This window comes from Polypterus senegalus, chromosome 18 (genome assembly GCF_016835505.1).
Source record: "Polypterus senegalus isolate Bchr_013 chromosome 18, ASM1683550v1, whole genome shotgun sequence".
NCBI classification, from domain to species: Eukaryota; Metazoa; Chordata; class Cladistia; order Polypteriformes; family Polypteridae; genus Polypterus; species Polypterus senegalus.
Window position 1 is genome coordinate 369,621 of NC_053171.1, and position 24,098 is coordinate 393,718.

At 42.7% G+C, this 24,098-nt stretch overlaps 1 protein-coding gene across 1 annotated transcript in view; it reads right to left on the bottom strand.

Moving 5' to 3' along the window:
* The window catches only part of LOC120519041 (carcinoembryonic antigen-related cell adhesion molecule 1-like), a 214,814-nt gene that overhangs the window by 98,241 nt on the left and 92,475 nt on the right, over nt 1-24,098 (bottom strand). The window lies entirely within an intron of this gene.

Consider the following 24,098-nt stretch of genomic DNA (forward strand, 5'->3'; position numbering starts at 1 on the left):
TCCACAATTATCTCCTTTGTCTTGACGACATTGAGAGACAGATTGTTGTCTTCACACCATACAGAGAGCCCATCCACCTTATCTCTGTATGCTGTTTCATCATCCCTGTTTATCAGTCCCAGCACTGTCATATCATCCTCAAACTTGATGATGTGGTTGGTGTTGTGTGCGGCTGTGCAGTTGTGAGTCAACAGGGTGAAGAGTAGTGGACTAAGCAATATACCTCATGGGCTCCAGTGCTCAGTGTGATGATTCTGGAAGTGCTGCAGCCCATCCGATCTGACTGGGGCCTACTTCAATTCATAATAAAATGATTGTTATAACTTGCTCTTTTATTATATATTACAAGTTTTTAATAATGTATTTTTCATTCACAACGCATAGTGTTCTGTTGAGCTCAAACACGTACAGCTGTTGATGTTGTCAGACAGTAAGAGCCCAGACTTTTGATTTTCTTAGGTATAAACCTGCTGTTTCTATGACTGTTTATTGTTTTTCTTCTTTTTTTTCTTCACAGAACTCTTCAGTAAGCCCTCCCTGATAGTCCAGCCCAGTAGCACATTGTGGGAAAGTGATGCTGTGACCCTAAGGTGTCAGTCTGAGAGTCGAGTGCAGCAGACGCAACTGAGATACAAATTCTACAGAGATGAGGAACCTGTGAGTCAAAGAGCTTCAGAGTCGGAGTTCAGAATTCCATCAGCTCGACCAGAGGCGCCTGGCAGTTACTGGTGTGAGGTGGAGGCAGAAGGGAAGAAGATTGGGAAGAAAACAAGTGAGCGAGTGCAGGTGACCGTGAGAGGTGAGTGCAGGTGTCTCCTAACATGTGATATGTCCGTCATCTTAGAGGTGCTAATAGTCTAATTACACAAGTGGCACACACTAAATAGTGCAACAACTTGAAGTGATACCTCATGACTGAAGTCTCCAGCAATAATGAAAAAAGCCTTGGGGTGTGTCGCTTGCAGTTTGCTGATGATTCAGATAGTTCTCAGCTTAGCTTGGTTAGCATTTGTTTCCCTCGGCAGGTAGAAAGGCCAGCACCTAACCGATAAAACCTCTGTCAGCGGGGAACAGTGTCGCGCGACTGAGGCAGTGTTTGTACACCACTCTCTGTTCATATAAACACACAGTCCCCCCCATGGGTCTTACCAGAAAAAGGGGCATCTTTGTCCGCTCAGAAGATGGTCAGTCCGTCTAGCTGGATGGCCGAGTCTGTAATGTTTTCCTGGAGCCATGTCTCAGTGAAAATAAAGATGCAACAGTCCCTCATTTCCCACTGCTTGGCCCGTTGCAGCTTTAAATAATCCATCTTGTTGTCTAGCGATCAGACGTTCACGAGCAGAATGGATTGTATCACAGGTCTGGTGGGGTTAGTTTTTAGCTTTGTGCTAACACCGCTTTTCCATCGTATCTGCTTCGGATCGCTGCGCTTGCGTTTGCATTTGCGTTTGCTCCAGCTCAGCTTCTCAGGCTGCCGAAGTAAGCAAAGGCTGAGGAGTGTCTCTGTCACCTCGCTGGATATTTCAGCGCAGCTTCTTCAGAAATTCAGCAGGATTTGCCGCATGTAAATGTATGTCTGCGTACCACTATCACTTAAATCTACTTCTTTTCTTATACTAGTTGGCAAAGACGAACCAACATTAACACTAAACACTGCAGACTTGGGAGAGCTGTAAGCCGCAGCCTGCACGGGCGCAGCCATCTTGCTAATAGCCAAATCAAACAACAGAAAGGGGAAAAAATGTGATTTCTATGATTTCAACCGTGGTGTGATTGTTGGTGGAAGATGGGCTGGTTTGTGTAATTGTGTGCTTGCTGATCTCCTGGGATTTTCACGCATAAGAGTCTCTAGAATTTATTTAGAATGGTGTGCTTAAAAAAAACAAAAATCACCCAGTGAGTGTCAACTCTGTGGACAGAAACATCTCGTTGATGAGAGAGATCAGAGGAGAATAGCCAGACAGTTTTGAGCTGGCAGAACAGCTGTGGTAACTGAGATAACCAGCCTGTACAACAGTGGAGAAGAAGAGCATCGCACAAGATGTCAAACCTTCAGGTGGAGGGGCTACAACAGCAGAAGACCACCTTGGGTTCTAATTCTGTCAAGCAAGAACACACATCTGAGGCAGAAGTGGTCACTGGCTGACCTAAACTGGACAGTTGAAGACTGGAAAAAACGTAGTCTGGTCTGATGAATCTCAGTTTCTAGTGAAGCACACAGATGGTCGGGTCAGAATTGAACACCAATAGCTTGAATCCAAACACTCAACCTGCCTTGTGTCAACAGTCCAGCCTGCTGGTGGTGCTGTAATGGTTTGCAATTTTTTTTTCTTGGCACATTTTCAGCTTGTTAATTCCAATCAATCACTGCTTGTACATCCCTTAAGGCCACAATTAACCCATCTTCCAATGGCTACTCCCACCCTGATAATGTGCCACGTCACAAAGCAAAAGTCATCTCAAACTTCATTCCTGAACGTGACAATGTCTTTTCTTTTTTTTCTTTACAGAACTCTTCAGTAAGCCCACCCTGACAGTCCACCCCAATACCTCAATGAGGGAAGGTGATGCTGTGACCCTGAGGTGTCAGTCTGAGAGTCGAGTGCAGCAGACACAACTGCGGTACAAATTCTACAGAGACGAGGAATCTGTGAGTCAAGGAGCTTCAGAGTCGGAGTTAAGAATTCCATCAGCTCGACCAGAGACGTCCGGCAGTTACTGGTGTGAGGTGGAGGCAGAAGGGAAGAAGACTGAGAAGAAAACAAGTGAGCGAGTGCAGGTGACCGTGAAGGGTGAGTGCAGGTGTCTCCTAACATGTGATGTGTCCGTCATCTTAGATGTGCTAATAGTCTAATTAAACAAGTGGCACACACTAAATAGTGCAATGACTTGAAGTGATACCTCAGAGGGCAATATTTAGATGGAAGCAGAGTGTCAGATAAGCCATGCAGGATAGGATGAGAAGCACAGACATCTGGGAGAGACTCAGAGTAGAGCTGCTGATCCTCCGCATCGAAAGGAGTCAGTTGAGGAGGTTTGGTAATCTGATATGGACTCCTCCCTGGGGAGGTTTAATGGGCATAACCAGCTGGACAGAGACCCTGGGATGACGCAGGGTTCTAGGATTATATCATCAAGAAGGGCTGGGAACGCCTTGTTATCACACATAAACGTTTCCACAACAAAGATATTCACCACAAGCCTTTATTGAATTACTGCGCCATATCGAGAAGCATTCAACGACACATAAACATCATAGTGGATTACAACCTGCTGTTCAAGTTCACGGTATGGAGGGCTAACATGAAGATGGCGACCAACCAACTGTCCTGCTGTTTGCTGTACTTGACAATTAGGACAACTGAGCTGTGCGTAAAAGTGACATGTGAACATGAAGATAACTGGATGAAGACCTCTGTCTTCCCTGGCCACTACAGTATTGTTACTTCACTAAGTTAATAAACATTCTGTTATATGAAAATACAACCCTTAAAAAGTGCCTCCTGAGTTGATGGCCTCGTTACCCACATGTTGGTGTTGCTGTGACAAATAAACATCAGTTTGTTCAAATCCAGCAGCACCAGGCTCATCCCTTCTGATCGAGACAGCAGCATCTTCTACATCTTGTGAAACAACTTACTATTTAGACAAATCAGCAGAATATCAAGTTTAAAACACATTTTAATGAACATTCATTTGAGTTGCAATTTAAAAACTCCAGGGTACTGGTCAACTGTAAAGAAGCCTCCCTGTCTTTTGAAAAGTGAAATTGATGATGCCTGCAATAAATCTGAAAGACCTGACTAAAGGACTGGTGGCACAATGGCTGGTGCTTCTTCTCCAGATCTCGAGGGGCTCAGGTGTCAGTCCTGATCTGTTCACAGTCTGTGTGGAGTTTTCACCATTAATATAATTTTCATTCCTAGTTTTGCCCTATTCCTCTGATTGTTAACAGTGAGCGTGTGACTACGGGAAGGTCACAAATGGTCACAGTAATCCTCACACTTTCTAGAGATTTGGTCAGTTTGCTTGTTGAAAGTCAGTGTACCCTGTAATGGACTGGCACCCGCCCAGTCCTGAGTACTGAATTAGTCCTGATGGCGCTGAGAGGTTAAAGCTCACCATAACATTAAAACTGGACTAAGAAAATTCAGAGAATTGGTGAATGGAGGAAAGAGAGCCTCTGTGTGTGTGTGTGTGAATGTTTGCTCTGTGATGCATTGGTGTCTTGTGCGGGGGTCCGTCCTGCCTCGTGAGTGATGTTGTTGTAATGAGGTCAGTGCACCTTATTGAATGGAATAAAACGGCTGGAAAAATAAATGAGTGAATGTTTGCTGCACATTTAATTGAGAAAACTGAAAAGTAAAAAAATAAATGCAAAAACATACACATAATCAGAAATGATAAAATCTGCTTTTGTAGAAAGTGATTAAATGTGTATTGCACTACAATGGAAATATGAATTGTAAATTAATCAATTTGCGTATTCTTTGGAATATCTGGCTTGTATTTATTTTTATCCTTTTCTTGAATTTAGTCACTCTTTAAATTCCTATTTTTAATCACTCTAACTCTGATTCCCTCAACATAACATCTCACAAGTGGAGCTCATTTAATGGGTCAGTGGCGACATGTGAGGTAGAGAGGAACACGTCATCTTCAGACATTATTAATGTGAGGTTTTCAGTGTGTGGACTCGACCCGGACACAGACAGGCGGACATGTTGTTCTTCAACCACCATACGTTTATTTACAATATTTACAATTATTAATAATGGTCACACAGACCTAGTTCAGTGCACAATACCCCAAAACTCAGTCCTGGCCACAAATGCCTTCTCTTCGGGCCGCCGCCTCCACACTCCTCACGCTTTGTCCTTCCGCCCCGACTCCAGCCCTGAATGAATGGAGACGGCCCCTTTTATCCAGTTCCCGGATGAGCACCAGGTGTTCCCGTCATTCCTTCCTTGGCCACGTCCCAGCGTGGCGAAGTGCCGCTGTCCTCCCGGCAGCTCTCTGGGTATCATCCTAAATCTTCCCCCCAGCACTTCCTGATGTGGCGGAAGTGCTGGGGCAACAGGTCCCCAAGGCATTGGGGCGCCTCCTGGCGGTGACCACGGGCCCCTACAGGGTGGGGCTTCCATGCCCTGAACCCGTGGCCCCCAAAGCAACTAGGAAGGCGGCCCCCACGTGATCCCAGATGGGCACACGCCCACTTCCGGTCCTCCAAGGCGTCCCGGCTGGGTTGTCGCCCTTGGCATCCGTGACACTGCCCCACAGCCAGCGAAGACCACTCGGGAGAAGCGGCCCGTCCCGCAAGGGCAGCACACCTCCGAAGCGGGTCACACTCCTGGGTCGCCAAGGTCCGGCCCTGTTCTCCAGACAGGGATAGGGGCGGAGACGCCACCTGGACACCACCAGTTGGTGTCCCTCTGTGCCTCGCACAGTTTGCGCTCCCCCCTCTTACCGGCACCCCGGAGCCCACTCGTTCAGCACCCCTTCTGGGGATTCCACACCCCTTTGGTAGGAGCCACTCGCACCTCCGTGGCCTCCAACAACCATGGTGGCACCCCCTCGCCAGCGGAGAGTCCTTCCTGCAGACGCCCGTCTCCTAAGGGCAGGTTCCCAACGAAGTGGGTCCTACTGCCAGTCCAGGGTCCGATCCTAGAACAGATAGGAAACAAGGGGCAGAACCGCTGCCTAGACACCCTTTCCCGGCGTCCCCAAGTGCCATGCACTGGCAGCGTTCTCCCCTCCATCCGACACCTCGGCACTTGCCTGTTCGGCACCCTCTCCGTGGGTTCCGTGTCCCTCTTCTTGCTGGTTCCACAGACGATACCGCCTTCAGTCCGTTCATCCCCGCTGACTTCAGGGTTCCTCTCTGCCCCTGCAGAGGGCGGCCAGCTCTCTGACGGGTGCACCCAGCACCACGTCCCTTCCTATCAGAGGAATCGGCACCCAGCCTCTTATTCCTCCTTTCACTCTGGGACGCCATGACGTTTGAGACTCTTATGAAAAGAAAGCGCCTCTTTTCCCGCCTGGCTCCCCTACAGTGTGGCGCGAGACCGCAGCCAACCTCGGGGTGGAGGGCGCTTAGGACCCGGGGCACTTAGCAGCCCGTGGTCCATTCAGTGTCCTCACGACTCCTCGCCGCAAGATACAGCCCGCTGGCAATCAAGACCTCCTGTTGGAGGGCTGCTTACTCGAAGCTGTTCTTTGGCATCACAGCCATGTTCAGCAGACCCTCCTGCATGCTGTACGGAGTTGGCTGTACTCACCGCCTCTGCCGCATCGCCCGCTGGAGATTCCAGCCGCTACCGCCTCGCTGTCCCAAACGCCTTTAGTGCCGCGAGCGCCTTCCTCTCCAGTACCTGCACATCAGCCCGGAGGGCACGTAGCATCTGTAATAAACACTGCTCCGCAGGCCGGAACGCCTCCAGCTCCGCCAGAGCAGCCGGCAAGGACAGGCAGTCACCCGGCACGGAGCCTACCTGTTCGTCAGTCTCCGTCACTGGCAACTTCCTGTGGGCCTCCTTCTCTGGCCCAATCGGGACTCCCCCCTGCACGCGATGGACATTCCTTGGTCCCGCCTCTATACAGTCATTGGCGGGCACACAAGACACACCATCCAATCGCGTGCCTGTCAGGGGGAGGGACTTCTGGTCCAAGCGGCCATCTTGCATCCCCTTCTGCGGCGCGGCGATGTGCTTGCTGGCAGCCGTGTTGTTGCTCGCGCCTCGAGCTGCAGCGCCTCCTCCTCCGCAGCCCCTCGCAGCTGCCGCCGTGCTGCCGGAGCTCGCAGACCGGTATGCGCCACTGACGGGTCCGGTAGTCCCTGCCTGCAAAAGAAAAGACACGCCCGGCCCTCACGGGCCGGCTGCCACTAAGCAGGGAACTCACCTCCCCAGACTCGTCAAACCGAGGACACCTCCTCGGCATGGCCTTTCTCAACGCCATGCCGTCCTGGGCGCCTCCAGCAACGGCGTGATCTTCGGAGCCCGCTGCACTCCTGGTAGGCACGCCCGCCCGCATCAGGGAAATATGGCCTCCCTGCGGACCCCTGGCGGTCCGTGGGGTTCCTTTACCCCATGTGGGTGGGGTCCCCTGCTGTGCCAGGCCGTCCACAACAAAATTTCTTGTTACAGGTCCCCGCCTTGGACGGAGCATCCTGCCGACTACGCCAGATGTGGACTCGAACCGGACACAGACAGGCGGACATGTTGTTCTTCAACCACCACACGTTTATTTACAATATTTACAATTATTAATAATGGTCACACAGACTTAGTTCAGTGCACAATCCCCCAACACTCAGTCCTGGCCACAAATGCCTTCTCTTTGGGCCACCTACACACTCCTCACGCTTTGTCCTTCCGCCTCCCGACTCCAGCCCTGAATGAATGGAGACGGCCCCTTTTATCCAGTTTCCGGATGAGCACCAGGTGTTCCCGGCATCCCTTCCTTGGCCATGCCCCAGCATGGTGGAAGTGCCGGCTGTCCTCCCGGCAGCTCTCCAGGTATCATCCTAAATCTTCCCCCCAGCACATCCTGGTGTGGCGGAAGTGCTGGGGCAACAGGTCCCCAAGGCATTGGGGCACCTCCTGGCGTTGACCACGGGCCCCTACAGGGTGGGGCTTCCATGCCCTGAACCCATGGCCCCCAAAGCAACCAGGAAGGCGGCCCCCACGTGATCCCAGATGGGCACACGCCCACTTCCGGTCCTCCATGCCCCGCCGCGCCGCCCTTTGGCATCCGTGACAAGTGTTAAAGAAAAATGTTTTCAGCACATTAGCAAACATTTAAATAATTAACTCATTCATTCATTTCTGCCCAGAGCTTCAGGGAGTGAACATTAATATTGGGGGGCAAGACAGAAATCAGCCCTGGAAGGGACGCCAGCCCACCATAACAATGCAGATTGACGTGATACCCTGAAGGAAATTCACACAAACACATAATGGACACGTAAACTCAGAACAGAAGACATGACAGTTAAGAGCTGAACCAGAGCCAAGTGGTGGAAGGCGTGTTATTTGATCTGTACAAATGAATGCAGTTTACATTTTTTATTTTATTAAATAAAATCAAATACATGCATTTTTAAATAATACAATAACACTCTGATGTGGCAAGCATAGGATACCTAAAGTATGTGATTAAAATCATTAAAGCCAGTAAGTTTTTGTTATAAATTGCACTTTCTTCTGATCAAAGTTTTATTTCTTTCATTGGTTTTACTCGGAGCAGTGAAGCTCAGACTTGTACAGCAGGCAGTTTTGTTGAGTCAAACATCAACATTAAAGATGATTTTTAATTATTTTTTTATTGTGTAATTTTCATGATTATTTCAGTTACTTTTCCTGTTTATTGTTTTCTCCTCTCTTAATCTCCACAGAGCTGTTCACCAAGCCCACCCTGACAGTCCATCCCAGTACCACATTGTGGCAAGGGGACAATGTGACCCTGAGGTGTCAGTCTGAGAGTCGATTACAGGGGACACCCTTGAGATACAAATTCTACAAAGACGAGCAACCTGTGAGTCAAAGAGCTTCTGAGTCGGAGCTCAGAATTCCATCAGCTCGACCAGAGAAGTCCGGCAGTTACTGGTGTGAGGTGGAGGAAGAAGGGAAGAAAACTGAGCAGAAAACAAGTGAGCGAGTGCAGGTGACCGTGAGAGGTGAGTGCAGGCGTCTCCTCCACTATCTGTGTGTCTGTCTCTGTCTTTCTCACTGTTTGTCCTGACTTCAACCATTTCCAGCTCTTTCCAATGACATTAAGATAAGAAAAAGAATAAGCCATTCTGAATATTCTGTAGTTGTGCATGTCATGTGACCTTCATTTAAGGGTATCAACCTCAGATCCTGGAGAGCTGTAATGGTTGCAGGTTTTCATTTCAGCCATTTTCTCCATTGCTATCCAGTTACTGCTTTTAGTAGACCAGATTGTGTTGTCTTGGGTTTAATTGACTTGCATTTTAATTAATTTACCTCAGGAGTTCTGAAACTTCATAATGTGAGGACCTAAAAAAGGAAATCAGTACTCCTACTGGGACTCAAGAAGAGGATTATTATCATAATAACACTGGAGCCTTAAATAGACAAATAACAGTAGCGTGTCAAGTGTGTTTATTATATGAATATTATTACAAGGAAAAAGTGCAAAGAAATGTATTGTTAATAAAACAAACATTATTATTCAAAACAGGGAACTTTCCAACGTCACTAATTTTCCAACTTCCCGTGTAGGTAGAAGGCTGACCCCATCTTCACGAAATTTGGTAGGTGGTTCCCGCGCCAACCAAACCAATGTACGTATTCTTATTTCGATGGTATTACGCCACTGTCAGCCGCCATATTGAACTTTCCAACGTCACTAATTCTCCAACTTCCCATGTAGGTAGAAGGCTGAAATTTGGCAGGCTCATTCCTTACAGCTTGCTTACAAAAGTTAAGCAGGTTTCAATTCGAAATTCTACGCGTAACGGTCATAACGGTTGACAACGTTCGCCATGTTGAACTTTTTTATTTATGGCCCCATCTTCACGAAATATGGTAGGCGGTTTCCCGCGCTAACCAAACCAATGTAATGCATTATTTTCGTGGTATGACGCCACCGTCAGCCGCCATATTGAACTTTCCAACGCCACTAATTCTCCAACTTTCCGTAGGTAGAAGGCTGAAATTTGGTACTTATTTCGGTGGTATGATGCCACTGTCGGCCGCCATATTGAACTTTTCAACGGTCTTTGTTACTTATGGGCCCATCTTCAAGAAATTTGGTACATGGGTTCACAACGCTAACTGAATCCTACTTACGTACATATATACGTAATATATATACATATATTTTAGACTTACTTTACATTGTTCAGGTACCCATTTCCTTTATCATTCCAACCGTACCCCAATTAACATGTCTATTGAGGTGATCAACATCGATCAAAGAACTGTCACTTACCGAATGGTTTCCATGCCCAGAGATGGCACCTGCCTTTTCCATTCTCTTTGTTACATATTGCACGGCCATATCAGGCTCTCTTGATATCCGGAGGAACATTGTGTCTTATGTATTGAATGACTGGGACAGGTTCAAGGTGTGGACTGATGACGGTACAGGAGATAATTATTCTACACAGGAGCACTAGAAGAGTGAAATGCTTAAGCCCTTCACCTATGCATCTGCATGTGAGTTGATGGCTGCCGCTGAATTGTTCGGTTGTCGCTTTCAAGTAAAAATTTAAATGGCCAAATATTTTACACCTTTTGACAACCGCCAATGCCTCTTAAACATCTTATGTTCACAGGTGACGATTTCAGTAGTGGACACTTTGATGTTTATGAATGTTTAAACTCTCAAAAGCTGGATGTAAAGTTATCGATGAAACTGGTTGTATACTTACAATGCTTGACAGATGCCGAATGTCTCTTCAACACAAGTCCTACAAATACTGTCGTAACTGAAACAAACCATGAAACTCCAACCGATTATGACAGCAGCAATCCAAGCTGTGAGATTTGAAACAAGATTACTGTTCACATGGCCAACTGTACTGTTGCATGCTTAAGAGTAAGCTCAGCACAGCTTGGTCATATTACAAACCAGAGGGCCGAACTAACAATGTGGTATACAAAGAGATCCTTAACAAATAATTATTGGTATATTTTCCCTCAGTTTAAAAAGGTTTAATTTTCTTCTTAAAAAAATTTTTAAGGCAGTACTTCGCCGGGTATTTTGCTAGTTTCATATAAAATGTGCTTTGCAGCTCTTCTAGATATTTAGATTTAACAGATGCTCTAACAGGGCACATGAGATGAAGCACTCACCAGTTGTTCATGGCCACTGACACTGCTTTTAGTACACAACATATATGTACACCCTATTCACTCACCCTTCGTAACATCCAAGAAATTGTGCCACACCCGTTGATTTTGTTTCAGCTTTTCAAACTAACATCTCTAACAATGTCTGCAACACATAGTTTAAGAAACACTGGTCCACAAAGACACAATGCAGCTCCTTCTGGCCTTCTCTATACTTTTATATCAACACCCTCAGAACAAACATCGCATCTGTGGTGCTCTTTCCTGGCATGAAACCAAACTGCTGCTCACTAATCATCACCTCACTTCTTAAACTAGCTTCCACTACTATATCTTATTACTTCATGCTGTGGCTCATTAATTTTATTGTTCTGAAGTTACTACAGCTCTGCACATATCCCTTATTCTTAAAGTCAGTACCAGTACACTTCTTTTCCACTCCTCAGGCATCTTCTCACTTTTCAAGATTACATTAAACAAAACAAAACTCCAGTGCCATCTCTCCTAAACACCTCCATGCTTCCACAGGTATGACATTTGGACCAGCGGCCTATCCATTCTTCATCTTCTTCATAGATGTCCTTACTTCCTCCTTGCTAATCCGTTGCACTTCCTTATTCACTATTGCCACATCATTTGACCTTCTCTCTCTCTCATTCTCTTCATTCATCAGCCTCTCAAAGTACTCTTTCCATCTGCTCAACACACTCTCCTAACTTGTGAGTACATTTCTGTCTTTATCCCTTATCACCCTAGCCTGCTGAACATCTTTCCCAGCTCGGTTCCTCTCTGTAGCCCATCAGGAGAGGTCCTTTTCCCCCTCCTTAGTAGTGTCCAACTTCTGATGAAACTCATCATATGCATTTTCATTGGCCTTTGCCACCTTTCTCTTCACCTTACACCTTATCTCCTTGTCCTCTTGTCTACTTTCTGCATCTCTCTGACTATCCCACTTCTTCACTTACCTCTTCCTCTGTACAATATCCTGCATTTCCCCATTCCACCATCAGGTTTCCTTTTCCTCCTTCTGCTGTCCAGGTGTCGTGCCAAGTACCCTTTTTGCTCTCCTCCTTAATACTTCTGCTGTAGTTTCTCAACTGTCTAGTAACTCTTCACTGCCACCCAGTGCCTGTCTTATCTCCTCCCAAATCTCAGCTTTGCAGTCTTACTTTTTCAATTCCACCATTTGATCCTTGGTTCTGCCCTCACTCTCCTCCTCTTCTTGATCTCCAAAATCATCTAACAGACCACCATCCAATGCTGCCTAACTACACTTTCCCTTGCCACCACTTTGCAGTCTTCAGTATCCTTCAGTTTGACCCTTCTACACAGGATATAATCTACCTGTGTGCATCTTCCATCACTCTTGTACGTCACTCTATGTTCCTCCCTCTTCTTAAAATAAGCACTCACCACAGCCATGTCCGTCCCTTTCGCAAAATCCACTATCATCTGACCTTCTTTGTTCTCCTTGACATCATACCTACCTATCACCACCACATCCCCTCTGTTCTCTTCACCAACATGTTCATTGAACTCTGCTTCAATCACCCCTCTTTGTCCCTTGGGAAGACTGTCCTTCACTTCATCCATCTCACACCAGAAATCTTCATTCTCATCAATCGCACACCCAAATGCAAATGCACTAACAACATTCATCATCACACCTTTGATTTCTGACTTCATTATCATTCCTGTCTGACACTCTTTTCACCTCCAAAACATTCTTGACATACTGTTCTTTCAGAATAACCCCTACGCCATTTCTCCTCCCATCCAAACGATGACAGAACAATTTGAATCCACCTCCAATCCACCTGGCCTTACTCCCCTTCCATTTAGTCTCTTGCACGCACAATATATCAACCTTCCTGCTCTCCATCACATCAGCTAACTCTCTCCCCTTAGCAGTCATTCTGTCAACAGTTCCAACTTTCAGTTCAAATCTCTTTCCCTTCCTCCTCTCCTCCTGCCTCCACACACGTCTCCCCCTCTTTTTCTCCTTCTTCGGCCAACAGTAGGCCAATTTCCACCAACATTCTGTTGGCTAACAGTACCGGTGGCAGCCATTGTTAATTCATTAATCTGTATTGTTGTCAACATTTTGATCTGGCAAAAGTTTACACCGGATGCCCTTCCTGATGTAACCTTCCCCATTTATCAAGGTCTTGGACCAGAATAAAGAAATACACTGGTTTGTGCATCCCCTGTCACTGGGTTATATCGGCATACTGTATATCAGCAGTTATATATTAGCAGTTATTCACCACCCTTAAATCAGTATTTTACTATTATTGCTTGTACAGGATAAATGAAAGGTAGATAAAGAGATGAGAAACCTTGAATTTCTCTATTTATTGTGCATTTGAGAGAATGAAGAGTAGTGTGGCATGAAACGCTTTATCAACCTTACCTTTACCAAAGGGGGCAGCCATTGAACGACAATATATCCAGTGAAATGGGTGTTCTTCAATGGTTCTCTTTGTCTCTACTTCTCTCTCCTCTTCTTATATTCTAAGTAATAAAATTAATAATAATAAATTTTTATTATCAGCACCTTCTATAACAGTCATGAACACTGTACATACATGTTCAAAGAAAAGCATTAAAAAAACAATATTAATAAGATAATCAAGATTATCAGCAGATTTATAAGACAACCGAAATTACTAAATATATTTAGCACATTGGGGCCTGGAGGGGACACACCAGCTCTCCAAACCTGACACAGACCGACTCAGACACAAGTTTAAGCACAACACAGGCTTTTATTCTGTTGTGGGAAACTCTTCCCAAATGTATCCCACTTGCACATAGTCTAAAAGCACCAAACAGAATGAAATAATACACACAACAATTCCAGGGGAGGGAAATGAATCAACTGGTTAGATGTTGCAATGATTTAGCTTATGTTATAATTCTGGCTGCAAAATTCTCTACATCTTGTAGTCTGTTTAGCACTTTGCTTGAAGCACAAAAGAAAAGAGCATTACAATAATCAAGCCAAGAGCACACTGTTCAATAATCTGACCCAAAGAGAGAAGATAAATGGGCCATGTGCTTCAGACAGGGTGTGTGGCTGCCAACTGACATTAGTGGCAGTCTGCCAGTTAGATAAGTCTGACAGCATTCCAGTGCTACCACATCTGTAAGACACAAATAAGACTGCAGATGTTGAATGACAACAGAATGGCTCACGATGTCAAATGCTGCTGAAAGATCAAGTGGTACTATATAACAGTTACTTTGATCAGCAGCTATAAGAAGATCATTCACATCCTTCACCAGTACAGTCTAGGTACTGTGCTTAGCCCTGAAACTGATATGGTTTAAACACTTGGGTCTCATGTATACCAGCAGGTGTAGAATTCACACTAAAACATAGTGTACGGACAAAAGTGGAAATGTTCGTATGCACAAAAACTTCAGATGCACAAAATCAGGAGTAAGTCAATTTCCATGCACTTCTGCTCCATAATAATGCATGTGCATGTGCTTGCTGTCCCACCATCACCTTCCGTTTAGTTTTTGGTAAAAGACAATGAGAAAAGCACATGAAAAAAAGAAGAAATTCAGCAAATGCGTAGTGGAGGGAAGGAAAACGTACTATTCGTTTGCTTAAGAAGTGATATAAGCAACAAAAGCATTGGGGAGACACTCGAAAGGTTAAGTTCAGAAAGTTGGACAGTCCATGAAATAAAAGAAGTAATCAGATATCATAGTTAACGTAAAAATGTGAGTTGCAGCCCGCCGTCAGCTTATTTTGTTTCAGACAATACTGTATTACAAAAGCTGCTTGCAACGCAGCAGGTGGAGCACAATTCCTCAAAGTCTGCCTTTGTAAAGCCTGCGTCAGTTCAGCAAACTTCAACTCCAAAATTGTAATCAAAATCAATTTAGAAGTCAGTCATCATAATCCATAAATATGCGCCCTCTTCTAATTCTTCCATTTGTGATGTCTTCTAACAATGCTAAACCAGCCATGGTAGCTGGAATAGTTTGGCCATTCCGTGAACCATGATATTGTGACAGAATGATTACAATCAGGTGAACTAAAATTGTAAACAATATGCAATTAATTTCTGTGTATTTGATAAAAAATAAAAGCAGACCACAGAAACAGTAGCACTGATTTCATGTTGGGTGTCGCCACTTTGCTAAACCGAGCAGAAAAGTGCGTACACAAGGTCGGAGGCTGCCGTGAATTGGGCGTGGCTTAACGCCAAGTTTTATACACCATTTATACATGAAGCCCCTGGTGCCTTTCCAAACAAGACATTAAGTCTGACGTTCCAGCACCTTATTCAAAAATTTAAGGTTGGAGATGTGTCTATAATTAGAGGTTTCATCTTGATCAAGTCCTTGCCTTTATAGCACTTTTGTGATTGAAGCCACTTTGTAGTTGGTTGGTACAATCCAAGATACAAGAGACATGTTAACAATGTCCACTACACAAGTAAATAAAACAGGCCTATGAATCTTGACAAAGGCAGCAGGTGTGGGGTCCAGTAAGAAGATGGAGGAGTTTTCTTTCAACAAGCTCACTGACAAAAAAGAGTCGACCAGAACAAGTGCACCAATATTGTGGTCAGGACTGCTCTCAGCTCCAAATCTTACAGATAATGAAGGTTTAGTTTTGGTGATAAATGGTCCAAGCTCTTGATGGATGGATTGACTTTCTAAAGAAAATAATTGTTATTTTTTTCACAAATAACAGATGAAGAACATAGTGATGGAATATTTCATGGTTGCAAGAGTTTCTGATTGGTGGAATATAAAACACGTGGATTCCTTCACCATTATTAACAATGTTAGAGAAATACACAGTTTTACTCTCGGAAATGGCTTTCCTCTATGAATCCAGACGTTCTTTATAAATGGCTGCATGTACAGAAAGAGCTGTCAGTCTTTTTATAGAGACATTCTAATTGCCTGCCATGTGTTTTCTTGGCATGTAGTTCAGGGATGAATCAGGGTGACGAGTGTGTAAAAGAAACAATGTGTGATTTTAACAGAACAACCTTCTCAAGTTGTCTCTTTTTGCAGGTCGTATCTTACTTAGTGTAACCCTTGTCATTTACTAAGGCTAAATTTATCTCAGGGCACAACTTACAGGTGGGCCGAGTCCTCAGAGGTTTATGGATCATTGAAGAAAAATCAGACACAGTATAAAAAATTTCAGCCAGTCATTAAAATGAAGCGATAAGGGCTTTTTGGCTTTCCTCCACATATAAAAGTCAATGAAAAAACTCAAATTATTTTTAAGCCTAATTCTTACTCTCAACAAAAATCAGACCAAGTATCTGATTATTGAATATTACGTATCTCAACACTGTAAATGTTCATTTTAAAGACTGCTGATTATTGTTATATGTACTGCACATTTATCAGCATGTCATGTGTATTTTCAACTTTAATGTATTTAATTTCAGAATCCAACACATCAAAAGGTGAAATGAGAGTTTTTTTAAAGCATTGGAAATTTAAAAGTTGAGCTAAAGAAATCAATGCAGACTATCACTGTGAAATTCGTATTTTAATAACCATGTCCACCTTATCTGGGAGATTTGATTCTTCTCTTGGTGACTTAGTGACTTTCTGTCTTTTTCTGTCTCTCCAGAGTCTTCTCCAGTTATGATTTCATTTATTATCAGAGCCGGTCTGTTTCTTTTGATGCTTCTGCCGGTACTTGTCGTTTATCAGATGACTGAAGGTGAGTGGACAGCACATACCATCACATCCCACTGGGTGGCGCTGTTTGTTTAGTGGTGTCCTCCATTCTCAGTGAAGCAGCTGGACTTGAGAGCAGGAGAGATTGAAACACTGGAGCTCAGGGTGTCAATGACAAATATTTTTTTGGGCGACACCCAAGGGGGTCTGGAAAGTGGAAGGGTTTTTAGTCAGCAGCTTGCATAAGAGGCCCTTACAGTAAAAGGTAAAGAACACGTAAATATTGGAAATACCAAAGAAGAAGTTGACAGGAACTGCTTGTCAAGCGTCCTACTCTGCATTTCTGTAAGTTCAGCTTCAATGTGTTCTTCAGCAGTAATTACACACTTACTGTTAGTCCCAATGTGTCCATTTAGTTGCTCCTTTGCAAGTTGGTTTAAGTTTTCTTGGATGTCAAAGAACATCTGAAAATTCTCTGGTTTTTGAATTTTTTTTTATCTTTTTAAACTGCAGGTTTTCCATGCTTTGACTGTAAGGCCAGGTGAGTCTTCCAGTCTTCCAACGTATGTCAATTTGAATAATCAAAGTAATCTTATCTGGCTTTGAATGTTTTGTTTCCTTTATAGTGATAATCAACCAGTTTTACAAATATGAACACAATTGTTGTGAACATGTAAGGCTGGGTTGTAAATTAAAATTGGAAAGTTTAAGAACTCATCCATTCACTTTCTAACTATTTTGCCTATTTAGGAAATGATAGACATAAGCTGGAAACCAAACCTGAACAGAACGCAATGACACCAAATGGCAGGGTCCTGCTCAAACAAACATTCACACTCCCACTTGCACAATATAAATTTGGCAATTAACGTAAAACACACAATTTTGGATTGTGGTAGAAAAACTGGAATATCACAAAGTAAACCAACAAATACAGAAAAGGACCCTGCTGACTGCTGAGGCTCAAGGGTTGGGATTTATATCCAGGATTTCAGACCTGTGAAGGCAGCAACGTTAATCTCAGCACTATACAATTCTTAAAGACTTTTCTTTCTTTTTTTTTTTGATTTTATTGATTTTATTAAAATCAAATGACATTCCATACCAATAAGTCAAGTTTTACAAAACTAGGTTTGAAACAAATCAACCTCCACTCATGAGAAAGAGAGCTGGGCCAGCAGAGTAAAACTTTAATACTAGGAAAAAGACTGTAAGTAATTAAATAAAAAAAAATTTGGTCTCGTCCGATGCGAGAGATGGACGTCTGAAGTGGAGCTCCGCTAGCAGTGGTGCTATTTTTCATATTATTTGCTTATTATTCTGAGATATCCTGTATTTATTCAACCCGAGAGGGACCGCTACAGTATATGTAAACACATATAAACATGGCCAACAAGAAGGGGGTCCGAAAGAATCGAAGACTAAAGCTACATCCAAGCTGCGATCAGCAAGCCCTAGTTCGAGATACGGCCTCTCAGAGACAGACCTGGATCAGATGGGCGAAAGCACAGACTCCTCAGGACCACGGTCCGCTACATCGCCGGCTGAGAGCGAAAAGGGGAGCGAAGGTGCGATCGTGAGTGCAGATGTGGATAGCTCGCCGATTGGAGAGGATTACCTGAAACTGGAAAAGGCCGGGAGGTCCGCGGCTTCAGTTACGCAATTACGGGACTGGAGCAGCGGGACACCGCTTCAGCAGAGTCTGCTGCTTCATCTACGGTACAAGAAGGCACATTTGAGCTATCTGAACTGAAAGTGTTGCTCGCTGAGCTCACGCAAGATATAAAGAAAAGCGAGAAGGCTAATGAGAAAGCAACGGCAAAGGCACTTGAGAGACTGAAACAGGAATGAAACAGGAGATGAAACAGGCCAATGAATGGCTGACAGGAAATCCAACAGGCAAATGAAAGGCTGCGTCAAGAGGTACAACTTGAACTTCGACAGGTGCTGGGTAAAATTGAAGAGCGCATTGAGAAAAACTCGTTAAACTGAGCACGCTTGCTGATCAATTGGAGCATCTTAATGAGACATTCACGAATCGGATCGAAATGGCGAACATCTAGCTGCCAGTGCCGAGGAAAGAGCAGTAAATGTCAGTTCGAATGTAAAAACTCGGAGAAAAACTTGGAGACAGACTGGCTGCTTTAGAAGATGGGAGTAGAAGGTATAATGTCAGAATTGAAGGCCTGCCGGAGAATCGAGAAAGTTTAAACCCTGTGAAATTCGCAACTGAACTTTTTTCTAAAATAATCGGGGGCGACTTTAAAGCAGAATCTGAGATAGCAGCGGCTTACAGCGACGCTGATCAAACACCGTCAGACCCGACCAAGATCTTTTATAGTTCGTTTTGAACGATTATCATTTAAGTTAGAGGTGATGGAACTCCTCAGAAAAAAGGAAGATATTATATATGAAAATAGCCACATTCGTGTCTTCCCTGACTTCTCTCCAGCAACAGCTATTAAACGCAGCCTTCTATAATATTAAACAGCGCTACGGCAAGCCAATGTCAAATACGCCTCCTGTATCCGCAAAACTGAAAGTGGAATTGCAGGGTCATTTCTATGTTTTCGCTAGCAAGGAGGAAGCAGAAAATGAATTAAGAAAGCTGATCCCGAGACTATTCTGATACATAATTGTGAGTCATGGCGGTAAATGATAAAGCTAGGATTAATAATCTACTGTCTGATCTATTTGTTTTAAAATACGGGTTTTTATCAGCATATATTCTCATATTCTTATATATTATTATTATTATTACTTACTTATTACTTATTATTACTTAGTATTACTAGGGCTAAATGTTTATGTTTTATTGTGCTTAATTACGTTTTCCTCCTCTTTTTTTTCTTTTCTAATTATTTCATGTGTACCCTAAATGAGACTGTTCAATATCATACCCTTGGTTTACTGTTATTGCTATTACTGCATTAAGACTTGTTATGCTTGTTTTGGACACATCTTTAACACCATCACCTGGGTTTATTATCTGGGGGTATCATCTTAATGCACTAAAATTGCTGAAGATTATATATATATATATATATTAAGTGCAAAATTCTTTTCTTTTTCTTTTTCCTCTTTTAAAGACTATATTGGTAACAGATATCTCTATCTTTTAACCTTAAAGCGCCACTGCATGGGGGCTTGATGTGCTTTGGACGTGCTCTGTCTCTGGGTATGTCAGAGGACTGGGACTGCATGAAGTGGGTTTTAGCCTCACCTGGGGAGGCAAAAAGGGAGGGTGGGGGTTAAGGGGAAGAGAAAGAGAGCAGGCTTGATCTATATCTAATCTATCATCTCAATCTTTATAATTATAACTATCAACGTAATAATAAGCTGCATGGCAACAACTCTTGGGGAATAGGAAATTAAGACCTAAACTATTTCACTTCCAGTTAAGACTATAAAATGACATCAAAAACTCAGAATCAGTGTCTCCATGATGGGACAGTTAACTTCGTAAGCTGGAATGTTAAAGGCCTGAATCACGAATTAAAGAGAAAGAAAGTACTTTCTCACCTAACAGGTCTAAATGCTAAAATAGTATTTTTACAGGAAACCCACTTACTAAGTAAGGATCAGTTCCGCTGCAAAAGACTGGACTGGCCAAATGTTCCATTCTAGTTTTACAAAGAAAACTAGAGGGTGGGAATTCTCATACATAGAACAGTACCATTTGTAGCATCAGATGTAGTATTGGATCCTGAAGGGAGATATGTGATGGTCATGGGAGACTTATCTAACTGTAAAATGATTTTGATAAATGTTTATGCACCTAATGTTGATGATAAGGAATTTATACAAAATTTATTTGCATCCATTCCCAATCTGAACACTCATAAACTTATAATGGCTGGGGACTTTAATTGTGTTCTAAATCCACTTTTAGATAAGACTTCCTCCACAGGGGGAACGGCAACTAACACCGCAAAGATAATTACAAAGTTTATAACTGATCACAACTTATCAGATCCCTGGAGGTTTTAACCCAAATTCAAGAACATATTCTTTCTACTCACCAGTACATCATTGCTACTCAAGGATTGATTACTTCTTTATAGATAATAACTTCTTGCCTAAGATTAAATCTTGTAAATACGATGCTATTGTTATTTCAGACCATGCTCCGATGATCTTGGAGCTGAAATTACTAAGCCCCATACACTCACCCGCAGATGGCCTCAATCCGCTTCTATTAGCTGACGAGAATTGTACTGAATTTATATCCAAACAAATTGAATTCTTTCTAGAGACAAATACATCCCCTGAGATCTCTGCAGGAATACTCTGGGAAACTCTTAAGGCCTTCTTAAGAGGACAGATTATCTCATATCTTTCCCACAGAAATAAATCCGCAAGAAAGTAGCAGAGATAAAAAGCGAAATTACTAAAATAGATGAAGAACATGCCAGACTACCAAGCGAGACTCTACATAAGAGGAGGCAGGCTCTACATTCAGAATTAAACCTCTTGACAACTAAAGAAACTGAACAACTAATTTACAAATCCAGACATCATTATTATGAACATGGAGAGAAAGCTAATAAGCTTTTAGCAACAAATTCACAAGCAAGATGTAGCAACGCAATCTCGTAATCACTAACACGAACGGAGATAAAATCATCGAACACAAAAATATAATGTACACTTTTAGAGACTACTATAAATCCCTATATACTACTGAGTTTAAAGAAGACAATATACAATCTAATGCATTTCTGGATACATTACAGATACCACAAATTGACGCTTTTAGTGTGGAGGAACTCGATAAACCTCTGTCATTATCAGAATTACTGGATGCTATAAAGTCACTCCAAGGTGGAAAAGCAGCAGGCCCTGACGGCTACCCTGCAGAGTTTTACAAGAAATTCTCCGCTCAGCTAGCTCCCTCCTATTAGCAACATTTACAGAAGCCAGAGATAACCAATCTCTTCCACAAACCTTTCGCCAAGCACTAATCACTGTCTTTCCAAAACAAAATAAGGACTTATTACAATGTGCATCATACAGACCAATTTCACTTCTGAATAACGACGTTAAAATACTCTCTAAAATCATAGCTAGAAGGATGGAGAAAGTGCTCCCTCAGTAATATCACAAGACCAAACTGGATTTATTAGGGGCCGACACTTATCTTCAAATCTTCGACGCCTGTTTAATGTAATATACTCACCAACTAAATCAAACACCCCAGAAATATTATTATCATTGGATGCAGAAAAGCATTCGACATGATTGAATGGAAATACCTTTTACTATTTTGGAGAAGTTTGGGTTTGGCCCAACATTTGTGCATGGATTAAATTACTGTATACTAACCCAGAAGCTTCAGTTTGCATCAATAACATTTGCTCAGACTACTTTAAACTAGAACGTGGCACAAGACAAGGATGCCCTTTGTCACCACTGCTGTTTGCAATTGCCATTGAACCACTGGCAATACATTGTCGAAATACTGATCAGATAAAGGGGATTAGCAGAGAAGGACTGGAACAGAAAATCTCATTATATGCAGATGACATGGTACTGTATATATCGGACCCAGAAAATTCTGTGCCTGCAGTCTTAGCAGCACTCACAGAATTTCAAAAGCTCTCTGGTCTCAGAATTAATCTGAATAAAAGTGTACTCTTTCCGTGAATTCTCAAGCATATAATATTAGATTAGACACCCTTCCTTTTATCATTGCAGAACAGTTTAAATACCTCGGGTAAACATCACAAGTAAACATAAAGCTCTTATCAACAAAATTTCGTCGTCTGCATGGAAAAAATTAAACAAGACTTGCATAGATGGTCAACCCTTCATCTCACACTAGCTGGAAGAATTAACACTGTTAAGATGAATATTCTTCCTAAGCTCCTTTTTATTTCAAAACATACCAATATACATTAATAAATCGTTCTTTAAGCAATTAGATTCAACAATAACCTCATTTATTTGGAATTCTAAACATCCACGCATCAAAAGAGCGACCCTACAAAGACAAAAGGCAGAAGGCGGCATGGCTCTACCTAACTTCCAGTTTTATTACTGGGCGCAAATATACAGTCGATAAGAACCTGGACACAAATAGAAGAACATACACAGGCATGGACCGCAATAGAAGTAAAATCCTGCAGTACTTCTTTGTATTCCTTGCTCTGTGCTCCAATAAACACACGCTTATCGGCAATACACTAATAACCCAATTGTGCTCCACTCACTTAGAATCTGGAACCAATGTAGAAAGCATTTTAAGACGGAGAAGCTTCTTTCTGTGGCACCCTGCAAAAGAACCACCTCTTTCAACCTCACAAACATATGCAGTTTTAATATCTGGAAAAATTTGGAATTAACTTGCTTAGAGATCTTTATATAGACAACGTCTTTGCATCCTATGAACAATTACATTCCAAATTTAACATTCCAGCTACAAATTTCTTTCACTATCTTCAAATCAGGAACTTTGTTAAACAGAACCTTCCAGATTTTCCTCATCTTGCACCCTCATCCACGCTGGAAAAATTATTGCTCAATTTCAAGGAGTTAGACTCCATCTCTACAATATATAAAATCCTTTTACAATCCCTTCCTTTCAAAGATCCAAGAGGACACTGGGAAAATGACCTCTCAATTAATATATCAGAAAAGGAGTGGAAAGTAGCAATGCAGAGAATTCACTCGAGCTCCATATGCGCAAAGCATACAATTATACAACTCAAAATTATATATCGAGCACATCTGTCTCGACTAAAACTCTCCAAAATGTTTCCAGGGCATGATCCAACCTGCGAACGTTGCAACCAAGCCCCAGCCTCACTAGGTCACATGTTCTGGGCCTGCACCAAATTAACATTATTCTGGACAAAAATTTTTAATTACCTCTCAGACAGTCTTGGACTCACAATCCCTCCTAACCCATTAACAGCTGTGTTTGGGGTTCTTCCAGAGGGTCTTAAAGTGGAGAAAGACAAACAAATTGTGATTGCATTCACTACACTGTTGGCACGCAGACTTATTCTGATAAACTGGAAGAACCCAAACTCTCCTCTTTTAAGTCAGTGGGAACCTGATGTGTTATATTATTTAAAATTGGAAAAATCAAATACTCAGTTAGAGGATCTGTACAGACGTTTTTCAAAACATGGCAGGATCTAATCAGTAATATTTTGAAATGAGTTTATAAAGCACAGAGAATTTGTTGATTTAGGTATTTTTACAAGCCTTAAATTTTACACCGTTTGGCTTGCTCTCTCTCTCAAGGGTGGGGATCGATCTGTTCTTGGCATAATTCTTTTTTTTGTAAAAATTTGATTGCTGTGTATTGATTGTAATAAAATTAATAAATAAAAAAAAATAAATAAAATAAAAAAATTAATAGTGGAAGAGAATCCACTTCCTCAATTTAAATGCTTATTCTAAAATGTTATTGATTAAATTCAGCCTGGTTTTTAAAAAGTTTTGCACAGATCCTTTAAGTGAGAATTTTATTTTTTCCAATTTCAGATAACATATAAGATCAGTTAGAATTTGATGAGCAGGATGAGTGTACGTGGCAATAGTGTAGTAAAGGCAATCACAGTTTGGTTGTCCTTCTCCACTTTAAGCCCCTCTGTAAAC